The 18,518-nt window shown below is 39.2% G+C and overlaps 1 protein-coding gene across 1 annotated transcript in view; it reads right to left on the bottom strand.

Moving 5' to 3' along the window:
* Positions 1-12,961, bottom strand: part of sulf2a (sulfatase 2a) — a 184,757-nt gene extending 171,796 nt beyond the window's left edge. The window contains exons 1-2 of the mRNA XM_061923865.2: positions 12,917-12,961; positions 12,614-12,702 (exon numbers count right to left, since the gene is read on the bottom strand). The gene's annotated coding sequence lies outside the window, so the exon portion shown is untranslated. The remainder of the gene's footprint in view (positions 1-12,613; positions 12,703-12,916) is intronic.
* Between the last annotated feature and the right edge of the window lie 5,557 nt (positions 12,962-18,518).

Here is an 18,518-nt window from a genome sequence, read left to right as displayed (position 1 = left end):
TTACACACTCACAGAGTAAGGCCCCAGGAGATGGCATACATTTTCCACTGCAGTTGCAAATAGCTTTTGAATAACTACAGTCTAATTGACAGAAAAATAATACGCTGTCACAAACTGCCATAAACACATTCTGGAAAATAGTTGTTTTTTTAGCTGGAGGTGGGTAGTAATGTGCTACATTTATTTAACTAACTTTTTGGATAAATTGCAGCATACTGTTTACTTTTACTTAAGTATTTTTGTCAACAAGATTTGCTAGTTCTACTCAGTTACATTGAGTTTCGTTCCGATCGGTACATTTATTTATATCATTATGATATTTATTTATAATCTATTGATTACTGCTTGCGAAAATTTATTATTTTGGAGAGACGTCTTCTATTGGAAGGGCAGCATGCTGGAACAGGGATTAGTGCGTGTGCCTCACAATAAGGTCCTGGGTTTGATCCTCGGGCTCGAGGTTTTTCTGTGTGGAGTTTGCATGTTCACCCCATGACTGCGTGGGTTCCCTCCGACCTCCAAAGACATGCACCTGGGTATAGGTTGATTGGCAACACTAAATTGGCCCTGGTATGTGAATGTTGTCTGCCTGTGTTGGCCCTGAGATGAGGTGGCGACTTGTCCAGGGTGTACCCCGCCATTTGCCCGAATGCAGCTGGGATAGGCTCCAGCCACCCTTGCGACCCGAGAGGGACAATCAGTCGAAAATGGATGGATGGATGGATGGTCTTCCATTCTGTTTCACCAATCCAACCGTAAACACTAGTGGCGTTTTTACTCCATTTCACCAATTAAATACAGCCTGGCAGTCACATGACCGCACTTATTAAACTACACATTCTAAAAAGTGACATGGCGTCAGACACGAGGCGATGCCAATTCTTACTTTACAAACGTAAAAGTTATATAATACGCTGTCATTCATCTGTGTCAGTAGAGATGTTCACATTTCAGCCTACATGAATTCCACTTAAAACCTGAGAAAATATATTGCGGTAAGTTGTAGATGTTTACATTTTAGCTGTGGATATGCTGACATTAGCTCGTTTATATACGGGCATTTGAGCATCCTTTGAGGAAAAAAAAGAGAAAAACTGACGTTAAAAACAAAGAAAATCGGCACAAAGTGCTGCCACGCAAGCCCCGAAAGAACATTTTGAAAGGCCTGGGTGCATTTCTACATTATATTTTACCTTTACAGTAGATTTATTCTCATCTACTAACCTCTCTTGGCTGTCTTGACACTTACATGCCCCATGTAATGTTCCACATAATTTTTGTAGTAGATAATTTACTAACATTATTATAATTGAAAAAGTAATGTAAAATTGTATAACATGCATGCAAAGAATTCAGAAAAAGTTTCCAATTTGGCAACACTATCTTGTAGCCACGTCCCCTCGGGTAATATACTTCCTGTTTTGTGACTTCGGTTTACATCCGTCACATCATAAATATACCTTCTTGCTGGCTACTAGTAAACACTCTAGAACATTGGTTCTTAACCTTGTTTGAGGTACCGAACCCCACCAGTTTCATAAGCGCATTCACCAAACCCTTCTTTAGTGAAAAATAAAATGTTTTTTTTTTTCCAATTCAAGATAAAGTTATATGTTTTTGGTAACACTTTAGTATGGGGAACAATAGTAATAAGTAACAAAGACTTAATTTAGAGTTTTTTGAACACTAGGGGAACATATTCTAAGTAACAGACTTAATTTAGAGTTATTTGGTTTAGCATTAATAAGTACTTAATAATGACTAGTCTAATATGTTACTAATTTGCATGTTAATAAGCAACTAATTAATGGTGAATATGTTCCCCATACTAAAGTGATACCATGTTTTTTTACTGGTGCACAAAATGAACCGTGCATGAACATCACCTTGTTCAAAGAACAAAACCAACAGTGCATAAACTCACAACAAATGACACACCTGCAAATCAGTGTGACTTCTGCTGTTGCCGTATCCGCAATACGCCGATAGGGAGAAGTTTTTATTTACACGATGAGTCGGGTGTGTCTTGACCTCCACCGAACCCCTGAGCCCGACTCACCGAACCCCTAGGGTTCGATCGAACTCAGGTTAAGAACCACTGCTCTAGAACTACAACTGTTTTAGAACTAACAGTGTTTGGGATTGTAATCATCCAAATATGATTAGCAGCAAAGTAGACAGCTGTCAACGTTGTGGCTCGGAGAGCGAACAGAGGCAACAACAAGTAAGCTAGCTGGATCCAGTGGTGGGCCATTAGGGCCAGCAAGGCCTTCTCTGCTAGCCTAACATAACCAGAAATCATGATTATAATTAAAGATAAAAGTACATTTTAATTTACTTTCCCTAAATATCTAAAAGTATTCATATTCTCTTCATGTCATATTATGCTCCTTCCAATGCTGTTGTTTTTAGGTTAGAGTTTGTATCCAATCAGAATTCAGCTAGCTTATGTTGCCATGCTGTACCAAATCTGCCCGGAGCCTTCAGAATCAACAATGCGGGCGTCTGTGCACTGTAAGTCAACGGACACATAGAGTTGATAGACAATCGCGATAGCCAATCAGATCACGAGTTGTTGTCAGTAAGGCCTTCTAGCTGGCCTTACGCTGTGATCCAATCACAAGTTGCAAAAACAGGAAGTGGCACCGGAACCATACGAGCAATAGAAAGCCACAGAAAACTCACTGGTACAACAACCACGAAGATAAAGTGTTTGTCTTACACCTAGTAATCCACTGTGGACAGACGAAGCCAAGCATAATGCAGGTTTAGCGAGCGATACGCGCTTCTGCGAAGGAAATCAATTTTTGGCAGGCAATCGCATTTTGGCACAACACCGGCGGCGAAATGGTTTGCTCGCCACTTTCACACGAATCAACCGACTACGACGGTACCACTGGCTTATACAAATTGTGAGTTCAAATATTTTATTTCTTTATTTTTTCATGTTTCATTTGTTTTATACAATTCTTTAAATTTTGACAGTACCACGTAAGATATGTTTTAATTGCTGAAGCGGGTTAATTGAATGTTAAATGCTCCGAAAAATAGACCCTTTTGTACACTGTTGAGGGGATTAAATTCCCAGTAGCGTGCAAGTGTGTTACTGTATAGTATCTCCAGCCGTGTCCATGTGGTGACACACATTACGGTATTTTGAGAGGTGAAGTCGAACTAAGTAGGACATCACTGAAGGGTTAGGTGAGAAACGCATGGCCTCGCCGCTGGCTAGATCAGTGGTTCTTAACCTTATTGGAGGTACCGAACCCCACCAATTTCATATGCACATTCTCCGAACCCTTTAGTGAAAAATAAATTAAAAAAACATTTCAAATACAAGACAAACTTATATGTTTTTTTTACTGGTGCACAAAATGAACCGTGCATGAACATCACTTTGTTCAAAGAACAAAACCAACACATAAACACACAACAAATTACACACCTGCAAATCAGATGGAAAATTAGAGGAAACATTGTTTGGGGGTATCCATAATACGGCGATAGGGAGAAGTTTTTATTTACACGATGAGTGTGTGTCTTGACCTCCGCGGCGGAGGCTCCGCCGAACCCCTGAGGCCGACTCACCGAACCCCTAGGGTTCGATTGAACCCAGGTTAAGAACCACTGGGCTAGATCATGCTAACTAGCAAGCTTGTTTCGGTGTGCCTGATCGTCTCCCTGTCCTGCAGCTTACTGCAGTTAGGAAGAGGAACAGCGAGTACTTACAAATTGTTTAGATCGTAAACGTAAAATGACGTTTTCACTCCAAAATTAATGTTCAAAAACAAGGATTTCCACGTTTTCACGGACATTTCACATGCCTGTATATAACATCACGAGGGACGATTAAATGGCAATATTTTTGTAGTACATGCTGTAGTAGGATCTCTGTCTGTCACGCACATGCACGGTTGTGGTGCAAGTACCATTAAAATTGACTAAATAAATCAGAAGTTACTCACCAGTCACTCAGTACTTAAGCAGTTGTTTTACTAAACTCAAGTACCGTATTTTTCGGACTATAAGTCGCAGTTTTTTTTCATAGTTTGGCCGGGCTCCAGTGCGACTTATATATGTTTTTTTCCTTTTTTATTATGCATTTTCGGCAGGTGCGACTTATACTCCGGTGCGACTTATACTCCGAAAAATACGATAATCATTTGGATGACTACTTTTTACTTTTGATTGATATTACTTTTGTAAAGTAACAATACTCTTACTTTGTGTACAATGGGGCGGCATAGCTCGGTTGGTAAAGTGGCCGTGCCAGCAACTTGAGGGTTCCAGGTTCGATTCCCGCTTCCGCCATCCTAGTCTCTGCCGTTGTGTCCTTGGGCAAGACACTTTACCCACCTGCTCCCAGTGCCACCCACACTGGTTTAAATGTAACTTAGATATTGGGTTTCACAATGTAAAGCGCATTGAGTCACTAGAGATAAGCGATATATAAATATAATTCACTTCACAATTGTTGGCTACTCTATGCATCTCTGTTTGTTAGCATCTATCTCTCCCACTGCGGTGACTATATTTTAGACTGGTTCTATTAGCTACACGGTGCTCCCTGAGGGGAGTGAAACACAAGAGAAATTGGCTCATTAGAAACAAAAACACATCAAACCACAAGGCGTCTGGAAAGCCTTCAGAGGAGAGACAAAGTCATAGTGGGGAAGAGCACAGATGGATGGACACGTTCATACACCAGCGCAGGGCCAACACGCAATGAGCACTTGGGAAATGTGACTTATAAACACGACATGCATTTGCATTCCGTCACATGGTTATTTGTGTTACCTGCAAATATAGAAGACATCACATTGCGGACATTGTCGGGAAATACCTAAAGGCATGTTCTGCATTTAGGCTGTCAGGTTTTACTTAAGGCAGATACTCTCTTTCATTGCAAAGTAAACTTAATTAGCATCGGATTGTGAAGAGTCCTAAATAACACAAACAAACACACAAAAAATTAACTGAATAGTAATATATATATTTTTTTCATGATACCCAATATACAAACAGTATTGTATTTATACTACAGAATTTACCATAAATTAATTGATTTGTGATAATAAATTTGGACTGTCTCAACTAGATTTGGCGCGATGCCTGTTACAACCTTGCTCTGAATGCAGCTTGTCATTCCAATTCCATACAGTAGATGGCACTGTTACTCTGCTTCATAAAGGGGACCTATGATGACTCTAATCAACATTTAACACTTCCTTGTGGTCTAGGTTTTTTGATTGATTGGTTGAGACTTTTATTAGTAGATTGTACAGTACAGTACATATTCCGTCCAATTGACCACTAAATGGTAACACCTGAATAAGTTTTTCCAACTTGTTTAAGTCGGGGTCCACGTTAATCGATTCATGGTAAGAGGTGTTCAACAGGGGGTCCACGGCGGTACACGCAATTTATCCACAAATTTTATTGTCTTTAAATACATATTATTATTGATCCAACACACTGTAGTGTTGGATCAATAATAATATGTATACTTTATTGATAGCAGTGGCACGGACACCCTACTCGCTATAAATAAATGATAAATGGGTTGTACTTGTATAGCGCTTTTCTACCTTCAAGGTACTCAAAGCGCTTTGACACTACTTCCACATTTACCCATTCACACACACATTCACACACTGATGGAGGGAGCTGCCATGCAAGGCGCTAACCAGCACCCATCAGGAGCAAGGGTGAAGTGTCTTGCTCAGGACACAACGGACATGACGAGGTTGGTACTAGGTGGGGATTGAACCAGGGACCCTCGGGTCGCGCATGACCATTCTTCCACTGCGCCACGCCGTCCCTATACTATATAACTGCTATACATTGCAGTTTTAAATTAAAAACATGAATAAATCTGATATTTTATTAATGTTAGCAATTAGGAGACCTTGGGATTAGCGCTTTATTTGCTTGCTAGCAATTACTGCTGCAGTTGCTCGTTGTCAGCGAGCGGTCAGCACGCCAGTTGTCAGCTAGCAATCAGCGCGCCAGTTGTCAGCTAGCAATCAGAGTGCCAGTTGTCAGCGAGTGATTAGTGTGGCGGTTTCCAGTTAGCTATTAGTGGCACTATACTATTAGGGGTGTCAAAAGAAATAGATTTTTGAATGAATCGCGACTCTTATTTGTAACGATTCTTTATCGATCCAAAAAAGTAAAAAATCATGGATATGTATATATATATATATATATATATATATATATATATACACCGTATTTTTCGGAATATAAGTCGCAGTTTTTTTCATAATTTGGCCGTGGGTGCGACGTATACTCCGGAGCAACTTATGTGTGAAATTATTAACATATTACCGTAAAATATCAAATAATATTATTTATCTCATTCGTGTGAGCGACGAAGCAAATGTCCGCAATCGTCACACACACGTCAGCAATCGTCACTCACATGCCAACCAATAAGAATTCGGCGGCGGTGGGTCATGGCAGAAGTGCATTGTGGGTTTTGAAATGCTAACTGCTATATGCTATACGCTACTGCCGTAGCTATTAAAATGGATCACATCAACAATCGCGGTAACTTATAAAAACTGAGAAGGACTGAACTAAAATGGCACCGAAAAGGAAATCATATACTGCAGATTACACGCTGGACGTAGTGAAATATGCAGCAGAAAACGGCGATCGAGCAGCAGGAAGAATGGACGCTAGCGAAGCGCATACCAGGAGCGACACCGAGGGAGAAGATTTCATCGGATTTAGCGATTAGGAGTGACAGATTGTTTGGTAAACGTAAAGCATGTTCTATATGTTATAGTTATTTGAATGACTCTTGCCATGATGTGTTGATTAACATACCAGGCACGTTCTCAGTTGGGTTATTTGTGCATCATATAACGTACACTTATTCAGCCTGTTGTTCACTATTCTTTATTTATTTTAAATTGCCTTTCAAATGTCTATTGTTGGTGTTGGATTTTATCAAATAAATTTCCCCCAAAAATGCGACTTATACTCCAGTGCGACGTATATATGTTTTTTTTCTTCTTTATTGTGCATTTTCGGCCGGTGCGAAGTATACTCCGAAGCGACTTAAAAAAATACTGTATATATATATATATATACGTATATATATATATATATATATACACACATACATACACACATACATACATATATACATACATGCATACATACATAAATACACACACCCCATTGAGAATTACTGTCAAGGATTCATTGTTTATCATTATGTCGGGGTCACCTGAACTTATAATGATCTACACCCCCACCTGAGGCTTACTGGGTGACAGACATGGTTCTAGTGTTCACCACAATAATCTGCATGTTTTTGGTTGATTTGGTACCGATTCAGGCACCGTTTAAGCATCGGCACCGATTTGGTACTAGTTAAAACGTTAACAATATCCTTCCCTCATAATAAGACCCGTCTAGATTGTCTTTATCGAAAAGAGCGACTAGCAACAAATCTAGCAACATATTTTTGGCTTATTGGACACTTTTTGGAGGGACTAATATGAAAGCATATTCATACTCATGCAGTTCATTTGGATTTCTAAACATATTTGTTTTCATTTACCTACTCAGTGGCCTAGTGGTTAGAGTGTCCGCCCTGAGATCGGTAGGTCGTGAGTTCAAACCCCGGCCGAGTCAGACCAAAGACTATAAAAATGGGACCCATTACCTCCCTGCTTGGCACTCAGCATCAAGGGTTGGGATTGGGGGTTAAATCACCAAAATGATTCCCGGGCGTGGCCACTGCAGCTGCTAACTTCTCCCCTCACCTCTCAGGGGGTTTTGATTGATTGAAACTTTTATTAGTAGATTGCACAGTGAAGTACATATTCTGTACAATTGACCACTAAATGGTAACACCCGAATACGTTTTTCAACTTGTTTAAGTCGGGGTCCACTTAAATTGATACATGGAACAACATGAACAAGGGAATGGGTCAAATGCAGAGGACAAATTTCACCACACCTAATGTGTGTGTGACAATGATTGTTACTTTAACTTTAACTTAACACCCCACTACAGAGTTTGGTGCAAATCAGTAATTAAATTATTTAAAAGTGTTTGGTTTTTTGTAAGTTTTACTGTGTCAAAATCACTGCTGCAGATGAGATATTTAAAATGACAAAGCTAATGACGAGCTAGGACTTCTGCGAAGCATCATACGCAATTTGAGGATGCCCAGATCATACTTACAAACCTTGAGACCTAAGAATTCGGGAGATGAGGGTGGGGGTTTGGGTGGGGGGCGGTGATTGGTGGTAGCGGGGGGTGTATATTGTAGCGTCCCGGAAGAGTTAGTACTGCAAGGGGTTCTGGGTATTTATTCTGTTGTGTTTATGTTGTGTTACGGTGCGGATGTTCTCCCGAAATGTGTTTTTTCATTCTTGTTTGGTGTGGGTTCAGTGTGGCGCATATTTGTAACAGTGTTAAAAGTTGTTTATACGGCCACCCTCAGTGTGACCTGTATGGCTGTTGATCAAGTATGATTTGCATTCACTTGTGTGTGTGTGTATCAGTGTTGGGGACTAACGCGTTACAATGATGCGTTACTACATAAAAAATAACGTAAAATAACGCAGTATCGGCTAGAAACAGAAGATCTGAGTGTGTTTTATTGCAGCGCCGCGGTGGAAAAGAAGAGGCGTGCTTTGTGTGGGAGGGGAAGGGGGGGGGCTCCCAGACCGTAGTTGAGGGGCGCAGGGAGACGTTCCTCCAGGGCCTATGTACTTCGGGGCTAACAACCTTCACTTTACAGCTGAGGGTGAATGACGACCCGGCGGTTTGTTGCAACTTTGTGACTTTATTGGACGCAGCCATCCACCAAGCTAGAGCACCTGCACGCACTCACTGTTGCCGGTCCCTCATTTCTCTCGCCCATTCACTCACTGACGTCACTCACCTCACATGTTACTTTTGAAATAAAGTAACTAGTAACTGTAACTAGTTACTGGTTTTCAGTAACTAACCCAACACTGGTGTGTATAGAAGCCGTACATATTATGTGACTGGGCCGGCACGCTGTTTGTATGGAGGAAAAGCGGACGTGACGACAGGATGTAGAGGACACTAAAGGCAGTGCCTTAAAGGCTAGTCCCCAATATTGTTGTCCGGGTGGAAATCAGGAATGGTTTCCCCGGGAGATTTTCGGGAGGGGCACTGAAATTCGTGAGTCTTCCGGGAAAATCGGGAGGGTTGGCAAGTATGGCCCAGATAGATACATTGTGATGGTCTACAATTAGACATTTCTATGTCTATGGGTGTTCCATTTAATCCAGGTCATTGTATTGTCAGGGCATTCAATCGATCGCAACTGGACTGTTTGTTTTGTCGAGTCAGCTTCATCAGAATTATACATTTCTAGTTTCGTGGGGATTTCAATTACTCTCGAAAGTCAGTGGGCTGACAGATAGACATAATGTTGTCATATAAATACTGCATACTTGCCAACCCTCCCGGATTTTCCGGGAGACTCCCGAAATTCAAAGCCTCTCCCGAAAACCTCCCGGGACAAATTTTCTTCCGAAAATCTCCCGAAATTCAGGCGGACTCAGGTCCTCATGGACCTGAGTCCAGCTAACCCACAACATAAACAGCATACCTGCCCAATAACGTTATAACTGTAGAATGATGGAGGGCGAGTTCTTGGTTTCTTATGTGGGTTTATTGTTAGGCAGTTTCATTAACATCCTCCCAGCGTGGCAACAACACTCAACAACAGCAGTCACGTTTTTGTATACCATAAAGCAGTTCGTCTGCCGTAAACAGCAATGTTGTGACACTCTTAAACAGGACAATACTGCCATCTAGTGCATTTGATGAAAGCACTTTTGTGCGTGCCACACAGCAATGCATCATCATAAATGAACACTGAAATTCAAGTATTTATATATATATATATATATATATAAAATAAAATAAATATATATATATATAATAAAATACATATATATATACATATATATATATATATATAGCTAGAATTCACTGAACGTCAAGTATTTCTTATATATATAGATACATCTATATATATCTATATATATGTATATCTATATATACAGGTAAAAGCCAGTAAATTTGAATATTTTGAAAAACTTGATTTATTTCAGTAATTGCATTCAAAAGGTGTAACTTGTACATTATATTTATTCATTGCACACAGACTGATGCATTCAAATGTTTATTTCATTTAATTTTGATGATTTGAAGTGGCAACAAATGAAAATCCAAAATTCCGTGTGTCACAAAATTAGAATATTACTTAAGGCTAATACAAAAAAGGGATTTTTAGAAATGTTGGCCAACTGAAAAGTATGAAAATGAAAAATATGAGCATGTACAATACTCAATACTTGGTTGGAGCTCCTTTTGCCTCAATTACTGCGTTAATGCGGCGTGGCATGGAGTCGATGAGTTTCTGGCACTGCTCAGGTGTTATGAGAGCCCAGGTTGCTCTGATAGTGGCCTTCAACTCTTCTGCGTTTTTGGGTCTGGCATTCTGCATCTTCCTTTTCACAATACCCCACAGATTTTCTATGGGGCTAAGGTCAGGGGAGTTGGTGGGCCAATTTAGAACAGAAATACCATGGTCCCTAAACCAGGCACGGGTAGATTTTGCGCTGTGTGCAGGCGCCAAGTCCTGTTGGAACTTGAAATCTCCATCTCCATAGAGCAGGTCAGCAGCAGGAAGCATGAAGTGCTCTAAAACTTGCTGGTAGACGGCTGCGTTGACCCTGGATCTCAGGAAACAGAGTGGACCGACACCAGCAGATGACATGGCACCCCAAACCATCACCCAACCATGCAAATTTTGCATTTCCTTTGGAAATCGAGGTCCCAGAGTCTGGAGGAAGACAGGAGAGGCACAGGATCCACGTTGCCTGAAGTCTAGTGTAAAGTTTCCACCATCAGTTGTGGGTTGGGCTCTCGGGGGTGATGGGGCCGTGCTCTGGCTCCCACGCACTCTGGGAGTCGAATGTATTGTACATGCAAATTCACATATGCTCACATACGTACATAGGTACCTACGCTCCCACATACATACACAAATACAGTACATATTTACCTACCTAATGTTCGTACATCCACACGGACATTCAATATACAAACATACACATACTGTACATATACATTCACTGTACAAACACATATACACATTCTGTACATATACATTCATTGTACAAACACATATACACATTCTGTACATATACAAGTACATATGCATACTTACACTCGTGCACATTATCACGTTTCATCAAACATATATTAACGTTGTTGCCCTAGGGTAAACTGGGTGTAACACATGGCACACTGACAAAGCTTAACCTATTGTTACTATAACAATCTACAAGGTTAATGTAGGTTGCTTCTCTTTCTCCCCCTCCATTTTTCTGCATTCTTTCGTATCTCAAGTTATCATTACGTATATGTATTGTTGCATTTAAACAACTGTATTGTTGATAATAAAAGGTAAATTATTTGTATTGTTCATTATCAATAGCGCTATTTCTATTGGTATTTGTATTGATCCATTTGTAGTGTAATAATGCTCATTGTCATTTCTGTATTATTTTTTGCTAACTGCTTATTTGCTATTACTTTTACCATCATATTTGTACATGTCATATTTGCTGATGTTGCTCTATTGTTGTTGTTGTTGTTGTTTGCTGTTGTTGTTTTTGTCTCTCTGTCTAATCCCCCTCTTGTCCCCACAATTTCCCCCTCTGTCTTCTTTTTTTTTCTCTTTCTATCCCCTCCTGCTCCGGCCCGGCTGCACTAAATGATAATATAAATACATTTAATAAAGTCAAATACAAATAAGGCAACAAGAGAAGTATCCTACACTTCTCTTTTGTAAAGTAAATCTGAACAGCCGACAAGGTCATCTACATCAACTATATGATTTGCCTGAGAAGCTGGACAGGACACAAAAAAAAAAAAAAAAAAAAAAGAAACTCATCGACTCCATGCCACACCGCATTAACGCAGTAATTGAGGCAAAAGGAGCTCCAACCAAGTATTGAGTATTGTACATGCTCATATTTTTCATTTTCATACTTTTCGGTTGGCCAACATTTCTAAAAATCCCTTTTTTGTATTAGCCTTAAGTAATATTCTAATTTTGTGACACACGGAATTTTGGATTTTCATTTGTTGCCACTTCAAATCATCAAAATTAAATGAAATAAACATTTGAATGCATCAGTCTGTGTGCAATGAATAAATATAATGTACAAGTTACACCTTTTGAATGCAATTACTGAAATAAATCAAGTTTTTCAAAATATTCAAATTTACTGGCTTTTACCTGTATATATATGAAATACTTGACTTGGTGAATTCTAGCTGTAAATATACTCCTCCCCTTTAAGCCACGCCCCAACCACGCCCCGTCCCACCCCGACCACGCCCACCCCACTCCCCCCACCTCCCGAAATCGGAGGTCTCAAGGTTGGCAAGTATGAAATACTGTATAAAACAGGTATTAAGAACTCAGGCCATGAGTATAGTAGGGTGAAGTCCTCTGTTTGTAAATGAGCCACGACATGCAACATGGTCCAGAATACTAGCTGTGGCTCTATAAAAAAAAACATACTTGCTTACCTTAATTGTTAAACATGTCAGTCACTCCTTAAGGGAGGCCTCATGTCAAGCAGACCAGCATGGAGAGGAGAATAAAGATGAGTAAGGATCTGTAAACCAAAAGAGTTAGCTTGACCACCTAGCAAACAGTGTTGTCTTAAGAATTGTGCACTGACATGTTGTTTGGTTGTGTTTAGCAATTTAAAACCAAAAACTACTGTCAACATATTGTTAAACTAATACCTCACATGTCTCAACCAAAATACCTTTATTTTACTTTATAAAACCGAAATATTTATAGGCTACTTGTGTTAGCTATCCTACCTAATATTGTGGCGTGGTCATCCGGTTTGTCACTAGCCATTTCCGCCCAGCCATTTTGGCTGATATGCTTTAGTGATTAAATGTGTTCTTCTTCTTCGGTCTAATGATGGATTGAGAGTTTAAAGATGCATACCGCCACCTACGGCTTTGGAGTTTATGACGCACCACACACTTGATTGATTGAAACTTTTATTAGTAGATTGCACAGTACAGTACAGTACATATTCCGTACAATTGACCACTAAATGCTAACACCCGAATACGTTTTTCAACTTGTTTAAGTCGGGGTCCACTTAAATTGATTCAAGGTACACCGGAGTGACCAGCCCGTCACGTTCAATAATGATTGTTATGTGATTTTGAAAGAGGTCAATATGAATATGTCTCTCATATAGTTCGTATAGTGAACAGACGAAAGTTTAAATTACTGACTATTTGGAGTTAGAGTCAATTTCCTCTTGTGACGTCACGTCCGTGATCTTGTGGTCTGGCGCCACCTGCTGATAGTTTACGAAACCAACAAATTTGTGCTTTGTTTTAAAGATGTCCTATTTGGATTTACACAGTATGAAAACATTTTTAAAAAGGAATTTTATCTTTGCAACCTCATTATACTATTGGCTAAGTTTTATATTCATAAATGTAAGTTTCTCAATACCCAACCTGCTTTTTTTGCCTTTAAAAAAGTCAATCAATCAATCAGTCAAAGTTTATTTATATAGCCCTAAATCACGAGTGTCTCAAAGGGCTGCACAAGCCACAACGACATCCTCGGCTCAGATTCCACAAAATAATTACAACTTTACTTTGAAACGCTTTCTACCTCTAACAACCAAAAAACTGTGAAAACTATGATGCTGTGCTCCAAATTTGTATTATTTACAGAACTTGTGTGAGCCTATGGCTTTACATATATATATATATATATATATATATATATATATATATATATATATATATATATATATATATATATATATATATATATATGTATATATATATATATATATATATATATATATATATATATATATATATGTATATATATATATATATATAAAGAAAAATGCTATATATATATATATATATACATATATATAAAGAAAAATTATATATATATATATATATATATATACATATATATGTATATATATATATATATATATATATAGCATTTTTCTTTATATATATACATATATATATATACATACAGTATATACATATATATATATATATATATATATATATATATATATATATATAGCATTTTTCTTTAGTTGCTTTGATGAGTTTACAACCCCCGGCGTTGTTTTGTTCTGTTTTTGTACTGTTTCTGTACATATTTTGATCATTATTATTTATTTGCTTGTATGTAAATGTTGCATATTATAAATAAAAGTTTATAAAAAAAGAAAATAAAAAGTTTACGAAACCTCTCGTTTTGTTTTTTTTCTTCCATTCAAACAAACAAAGCGAATTGTGTGTGTTTATATATTATTTGGCATTTTCATGGAATCTAAAAATGAAAATAACACCCATAGTTAATATATGTATTCATCATTTGAATACGTTTATTGGAACTATTGACTTAATTATTTCGCTTTCTCCCTTCTGACACTAGAGAGCGCCACGAGTACAGCTCATACTCCAAGCCATCAGAAGCTGGAAGGATTTCAGAGATATTAGACAGTTTAAGATAAATGTAACATGATGCTCGAAAAGGTAGATTGTATCTCCTTTTCTATCACTGGTAATTAATTGCCACCATTTGGCCCTACAACAGGGGTAGGGAACCTATAGCTTTTGAGCCAGATGTGGCTCTTTTGATGACTGCATCTGGCTCTCAGATAAATCTTAGCTAACATTGCTTCACACGATAAGTAATGAATAATTCCGCTGGTAATCACAGTGTTAAAAATAACGTTCAAAATATAAAACATTCTCATGCATTCTAATCCATCCATCCGCACCTGTTCAAGAAGCCGCATTAATGGTAAGAAGTATTTTATTTATTATTGGTTAGCTTCAGAAGAACAATGCTATTAAAAAGAATAAGATACTTATTATACTCTAAAAATGTTGGTCTTACTTAAAAGTGCATGCATTTAGTTGTATTCAGTGTTAAAAAAAATATTATATGGCTCTCACGGATATATATTTTAAAATATTTGGCTTTCATGGCTCTCTCAGCCAAAAAGGTTCCCGACCCCTGCCCTACAATAACCCATGTGTTTATATTTGGTTCACTTCCTGTGGTTTGGTCTAATAGGGTGAGAAAAGAAATAAAGGGGTATGTCCAGGGTGTAACGCGCCTTTCCGCCCTAATGCAGCTGAGATAGGCTCCAGCTCACCCCGAAATGGACAAGCAGTAGAAAATGGATGGATGGATGGATCTATCTATTTATTTGTCTATCTATCTTTTTTTGTGTCTGAGGTTAAAAGTGGTTTATAAGGGTCAGGAATGTGTGTGGATTACATCACTTCATCCCAGAGTAATGAGAGAGCAATAAAAAGAGAAGTGTATAACAATAACTTGGAGATCCCTTCTCCGTGAGTCCACATCAAAGCTCTGTGTTTAGTTTTCATTATTTCCCTAAGCCACAAAGGTCACGGAAAGGACGCTTCGAGCACACAAAGGCCAACTCCCAAGATCTTACAGTATTTCAAGTAACCGACTGTAATTGGATTGGAACTCTTGATGCTGTGTCATCATTGGAAGTTTTCTTCTTACTAAAAGAATGTATGTGAGCGCACCGCTTCTATTGTTAGGTGCCAAAACAGTAATGCACAACACCCAGGCAGAGCAGCTCATCATCTGTTTGAATAAATCTCCAAATTGCTGTTGTAACAATAATCAATGTACTCACGTACGTTTCCAGCTATTGACACAATAATGGTTGTGCGATTAGTAATCTAATATTGAGTGGATAGCAAATCTATACTGCTTTACAAGCTGTATTCTGACTTCCCTAATATTTATCCAGGTGTAATGGATACCAGCTAGTGGAGCGGTATGGCAGTGTATGTGACAAGGAGTGGCTACCTTTTAACATTTAAATTGATGCACTACCATTTCCTAGTACCTGGGAATCATTACTCACACCTACCAATTTCCGGTACTTTTGTGTGTGTTCCAAATGTGTTAATGAATGTTACTTGTTTACAAACATATTTTTTTCTATTATTTAACTTTTAACACTGACCTATGCGGCCTTGTTTTCTTACACTTCTGTGCCTCATTTGCAAGTACTGTACTGCAGTGGTCCCCAACCACCGGTCCGTGGATTGATTGGTACTGGGTCGCACAAGAAATTTAAAAAAAATGAATGAATTTATTTATTTATTTATTTTTTTTAAATTAAATCAACATAAAAAACACAAGATACACTTACAATTAGTGCACCAACCCAAAAAAACTCCCTCCCCTTTCTGTTATTAATATTTGTGGTTCCTACATTATATATCAATATAGATATCAATACAGTCTGCAGGGATACAGTCCGTAAGCACACATGATTGTATTTCTTTATGACAAAAATAAATAAATAAATACCATCACCCCCCCCCCCCCCCCCCCCCACCCCCACCCCCGGTTCGTGGGACAATTTTTCAAGCGTTGACCGGTCCGCAGCTACAAAAAGGTTGGGGACCACTGCTGTACTGTACTGTATTATATATTAGAGTTTGCATGCAGTTGCAGTTCCAAAGACGGTGCCTTAGCCAGGAAGTAGTTTTTGCCATTATGTTGAATGCACACATATTTTCTTGTGCCCTACGAAGTGTTTAATCTGTATGTATTGTACTTTTTCACACCAGTTGTTTGATTGATAACTTGCATTTTAGTTGTAGTTTTCATTACCAAATTTGGAGGTCTTAGACTTAGACTTAGACTTAGACTTCCTTTTTATTGTCATTCAAATTTGAACTTTACAGCACAGATAAGAACAAAATTTCGTTACAAAAGCTCATGGTAGTGCAGGATAAAAAAGCAATAAGGTGCATATATAAATAAATAAATATATATAAATAATATATAAATATATATATCAATCCATCCATCCATTTTCTACCGCTTATTCCCTTTGGGGTCGCGGGGGGCGCTGGAGCCTATCTCAGCTACAATCGGGCGGAAGGCGGGGTACACCCTGGACAAGTCGCCACCTCATCGCAGGGCCAACACAGATAGACAGACAACATTCACACTCATAAAATAAATAAATATATATAAATAAATAAATAGATTACTGTACAGATAAATATATTGCACTTTTTCACAAGAGTCCACGTTTATGGATGTACGTTATATTGTTTTTTTTATTCCAGCGAGTTAATCCATTTTGGGGGGAGTTGAGGGGATGATTTAATTATGATGCGTTCAAGAGTCTTACGGCCTAAAGGGAAGAAGATGTTACAGAACCTGGCGGTTCTGCTTCGGAGGCTGCGGACCCTCTTTCTAGAGTCCAGCAGCGAAAACAGTCCTTGGTGGGGGTGGGAGGAATCTTTGCAGATTTTCTGAGCCCTGGTCGGGCAGCGGCTTTTTGCGATCTCCTGGATAGGAGGAAGAGGAGTCCTGATGATCTTTTCCGCCGTCCTCACCACTCTCTGGAGAGACTTCCAGTCTGAGGCATTGCAGGCTCCAGTCCAGACAGAGATGCTGTTGGTCAGCAGGCTCTCTATAGTGCCTCTGTAGAATGTTCTAAGAATGGGGGGAGGGAGCTGTGCTCTTTTCATCCGACGCAAAAAGTGCATGCCCTGCTCAGCTTTTTTTTCTTCTTCTGGAAATCGCCATGTAAAATCGCTAATGCCAATCTTTAGCATGTCTATGGACAATCCAAAGCAAATTAGCTTTGAGCTTGCACATTTTGAAAAGCCTTCTTGCTCGTCCCCATGTGAGTGCTTGTTTCCCCGTCCAATCGCTTGAGCCGGTGCCGAGTTTTCAACCAGACGTCACGTGCAACAAAAGTTAGTGAAATATGGCACCGTTTGATTTTAAGTGAATCGATACCCAGGTCGTATCGTCGTACTTCGGTCAGTACCTATAAAAGTACTAAATTCAGTACTCATCCCTGACACCTCAAAGAGCCGTGCTGGGCAACAAGCTGACAGCCTTTTTGGCTTATAGTTCTTTGGCAAGCGCGCTCGACTCTCAATCAGGAAACCTGGGTTTAATGCATAGGCTGGACCAGGCTAGTTACATAATCTCCATTTATATAGTATTGGCCCTTGAGAAGATGAACATCAACACCCTTTTTTCCCCCCTGGCTAGATTGGTCTCACTTAGCAGAGAAAGGACAGGGAGAAGTGGCAGTAACACTGGGGCAAGGCCAGATGGGCACACAGTAAAGGGATTTTTTTTAAAGCACTCTATGAGTTATGATGCACGTTTCAAACAAATTAATTTAAATAATCCATCCATCCATCCATCTTCTTCCGCTTATCCGAGGTCGGGTCGCGGGGGCAGCAGCCTAAGCAGGGAAGCCCAGACTTTTCTCTCCCCAGCCACTTCGTCCAGCTCCTCCCGGGGGATCCCAAGGCGTTCCCAGGCCAGCCGGGAGACATAGTCTTCCCAACGTGTCCTGGGTCTTCCCCGTGGCCTCCTACC

The sequence above is a fragment of the Nerophis lumbriciformis genome, linkage group LG28 (assembly GCF_033978685.3).
Source record: "Nerophis lumbriciformis linkage group LG28, RoL_Nlum_v2.1, whole genome shotgun sequence".
Lineage (NCBI taxonomy): Eukaryota > Metazoa > Chordata > Actinopteri > Syngnathiformes > Syngnathidae > Nerophis > Nerophis lumbriciformis.
Note: the sequence above shows the minus strand (reverse complement) of the source record. Positions and strands in the feature narration are given on the sequence as shown.